Below are 4,531 nucleotides of genomic sequence, written 5' to 3'. Positions count from 1 at the left end.
TGATATGTTTCGTAAACCTCATGTGTATGTGACAACACTATCTCTATTATTTATGCAAAATATATATATATATATATATATATATATAAATACTTGACCAAGTTTATAAATAATTATATTTATTCACATTTTGATATAATTTCCGTGGGATAGGTTGTAGTAAATTTGAATTCCATTTTTGTTCGAGGTGACATTTCCTTTTATTTCAAACTAGTGATGGCTATTTTATGTATTAACATGTAATCCAACCTTTGTTCGGAGTATGACATTTCCTGTCCTTCCCTACTTTTAAAAGTGGTGGTTACTTTAGGTCATAACTTGTAATCCAATTCTTGTTCTGGGGTATGAAATTTTCTTTCCTCTTAGATTTTTAAAAGTAATGATTACTTTATCTATTAACATGTAATAGAAAATTACAATACATTATTCTTACAGTTCGGAATTGGTGCAGTTAATTTTAATTTTGGTTTTATAAAATATGGAAAGAGATAATATTTAAAGATATTTAAATTTGGAATGGTCTAAAATAAATTTTATTTATTAAATATACATGGAAAAATTGAAATTTTTTAAATTTTTTTGAAAATTTGTGGTCAATGTATGCTTCTCGCAAAAGTTGTAGTAGATATTTTGAAGGAGGTATACTGCCAACAAGAGTCTCGTTATAGGTGCGAGACAATAGGTGCTTGCAAGTTGATGGACTTAGGGCACACTATTAGAGTCACTTTGTTGGTTGTAAGATAATATTTTCTTAAATGAGTTTCATTTTAAGTGGTCATTGTCTTCAATATAAAGTTTTTCCCTAAAATATTTTTGTCTGAAACTATTTTGTCTTAAATATAAGTTTTTGTTTTAAATATAAAGTTTATTTTAAAATATTTTTGTCTCAAATTGTTTTTGTCTTAAATATAAAGTTTTGTCTAAAATTGTTTTTGTCTTAAATATAAAGTTTTGTCTTTAAATATTTGTGTCTCAAACTATTTTTGTCTAAAATTTAAAGTTTTGTCTTAAAATATTTTTGTCTTAAAGTGTTTTTGTCTTAAAATATTTTTGTCCTAAACTGTTTTTGTCTTAAATATAAAGTTTTGTCTCAAACTATTTTTGTCTTAAATTTTATATTTAGGACAATTCAATTGATATTAACTTTTAATTTAAAACAACTAAAATAAAAAGTGACTTTTTAAGTCAAGACAATTCTTTGTCTCAAAAAAATGTCTTAGAAGTGGCCTTGATGTGTAGTGTAAGTTGCTTAGCAGTTAAGTGTAAAAAATATGCGTTCAAGTTTCCTCCCATGGTAGATGGACATAGAGAGAAAGACTTTGGAGGTTGTGTAGTGAGGTACAAAATAGGAATCACTTGAAGTGGGACCCATATGTCATTCTTAAACAAGTTTAGTTATGTTTCCATCGAATTTGAAAGTGTGTACGTTGTATTGGTGTAATATAATTAGTTTCAAAATAGGAATTATAGGAGTACACACATATTACCTACCCCTACTTACCCTAAATCTACTTCTTTCATGCAATTTTTCTATTTTTAGTAGTTACTATTTATAGTGTCTAATTTTAGAAATGGATGCTATGCATGACATGTGTAAGTGCATAGAGTACATAGTGACATGACTATTTCATATACATTAATATGCACTTCCTTAAATGCCTCTGCACCTTATCTACAAGTACACTGGACATAGACAAGATAATGACATGGCTATTTCATAAACATTAATGCACACTTCCTTATCTCTCCAACTTATCCACAAGTAAACTCTTCCTTCCCATTTTTAGGAACAACTCTTATTAAAAACCCTTTTATTCTAGAAAATGTTATCTTTTGACAATTCATCATATTATTAGAGATCTTCTTAAGTTAAGAATTGTATATTTGAATAATTTTTTTAATTCTCACTTAATTTTTCTCCATAATATTTTTATTCAGATTTATTATTGACTCTAACTCTAGTTTTGACAATACAATTATATTTTTAAGCTATTAACTAAAATTAAGAAAGAGTCACTTTTCTACTAAATGTCCATGCAGAAGGAACCACAAGCATATTGATCATATCTGTACAAATATTATTTAATTTTAAATAAGTAAGGCAACTTAATACAAATGATTTTTTTTAGTTACTCAGTCTATTTGAGTGCTATTTAATAATCCCTCATCTTTCTAGACTTCCATCGTTCGTCTAGTAATTTTTAGTGTAGTTTTTTTTTGTGACAACTAGATTTGTGCTTAAAATATAACCGTGCGACCTCATTTTTACATAAAATATAATCCGGCGACCTCATTTTTACAGGACTGTAGATTTTATTTCTCAACATTTTCCAAAACAGAATTTAATTTTAAAAAATTATTTCACTGCGGAACTGCTCCTCAAGAAAATGGGGACCTGGGACTGGGACTGCTTGTCGTGATATTGGAAGTCACGCGCGATGTCCCACTAGTGGGTCGAATTTAATGAATGTCATGTCGATCATTCCCACTTTCCACCGGCCAAAATTACTTATGTTTTGTTGTGTGTAATTGGCAGCGATTTCAGTATTCAGGCACGTTTGGCATCTATGTTTTGATGGTACCTGTCATTAGGAATTGAAGCACGTTGGCATCTATTTTCTGATTGTCCAGGTTTTCTGAGAATTGAACCACGTTGGGAATCTTTTTAGAAAATATTTTTGATTATGAACAGTTCCATTTTTTTTATAGAGTATTGACCCATGGTGGTTCAGATTTGCAGACAGTCTCCTATATTTTTTATGCCTTGCGTTCAAAAGCCTGTACAGTAGCACATTGTTTAGGCTTTGGGAACTCCATTATTGTAGCGTACTGGCCGACAGTTCACCTGGGAGTTTTCCATGTCAAAGATCATTAATTTCGCTATGGCCCTGCCCATAATGGTGTGATAAAAACAGACCTGATCTAACCTAATTTACAGATTGAGTGGATATAATTAGGGATAATAATAACAATAGGGTAGAACCTACAGCTGCCTGAAGTTGCTGATAGCATGACCTTACCAACGTCTTCTTCAAAGTTATTATTCTGCAACACCTACGAAACATCTATGGAGAACATAGATTTCACAATAGCTGATGATTATGAAGTTTATGAACTTGATTTCATCGACGCCATGACCAACAGGCAAACAGAGTCATTTGAATCTGCTGCTGCTGCTGATTATTCCTGCTGTTGTTTTCCTTCTCATTGATGTAATGATTTCTCTTATTCCGATCTCCTTATACATGACCAGATGGCCTTTGATAATTGTCCGCCCTCAGTGCAAATGGAGGATTCCATTATTACAGTTTCCACTGAAGGGACCAGCCCTAATTGCCAGGGTTTAACGTTTAATCAGAAAAGAAACAGCGGGTTTGTGGAGTGGGAGGCTAGAAACCCTAATCCACCACATTCCCTCCAGCCCTCGAAATATCCATCGTTGCAGAAACGGTGGATCCGTTTTCTGCATGACATCAACAACCATAAAATTGGACCGTTGCTCTATAAGAGTAACTCTGGCGATCGGAACATAACCGTTCGCAATACTTACGACAAACTTGCAATCCACCACGTTGTATCTGAACGCAAGAGACGAGGGCAGATGAGTGACATATTCTCTGCTTTACGGGCCAACGAAACCCAAGGTAATCATTTCTGGCAACTATTTTCATCTTTCCTTCCTTGAAATTTTGGCGCTGTGACTGGTTATAAGTGGTTCCAATTGGTTCTAATTGTTCATTATTGTTAACTACCGTTTGATATAGAAGGCGGGTAGAGCTACAGTGCTTCTTCAGACGAAAGATCACGTGATTCAGCTGCACGAGCGTATACAACAACTGGAGCACCGAAATCGAGAGTTAGAAGCGTTATTATTAGAGAGATCATCAATCACATAGATCATCAGTTCACTACATTAGCAGATTGCCTCTTACTCATTACGTTCACTTATAACTTTTAATTTCTTTCAGTGAATCCAATGTCATATTCTGCTCGCTCGACTTATTATATTGCTTGTATTTCTCTCCTCTATTTCGGTTTTCTCAAAAAAAATTGCCTTTATGTATTTACATCTGTTTCACAAGTATTACATATGATTTTATGTACTTACGGCTGTTTCATACGTATTCCATATGACTGAATGCTTTTAAGATGCATCTTAAGTTTCGATTATCAAAAACAGAAACAGTAAATCAAATTTCTTGAAATTTGTTTCGGTATTTTTTTAATTTGGAAATATTTTAGATCAATGATGTAATTCATATAAGTGTGAAGTTAATATTTTTATTATGATTATTAATTTTATATGTAAAATATTAACCATGTAAGAGATTAAAGTATTGAGAGAAGAGTTTCATGATTATGTTTGATAAGTATTCCATATGTTTGAATGTTTTTAAGATGCATTTTAAGTTTAGATTTATCAAAAACAGTAACAGTAAATCAAATTTCTTGAAGTGTGTTTTGGTATTTTTTTAATTTGGATATATTTTAGATAAATGATGTGATTCATCTGAGTGAAGTTAATATTTTC

Source organism: Pinus tabuliformis, chromosome 1_2 (genome assembly GCF_031772625.1).
Source record: "Pinus tabuliformis cultivar Carrire ecotype Pingquan chromosome 1_2, CPIR1, whole genome shotgun sequence".
Classification (NCBI taxonomy): Eukaryota; Viridiplantae; Streptophyta; class Pinopsida; order Pinales; family Pinaceae; genus Pinus; species Pinus tabuliformis.
The sequence above is the reverse complement of the archived record's forward strand: the minus strand, read 5'-3'. Positions refer to the sequence as shown.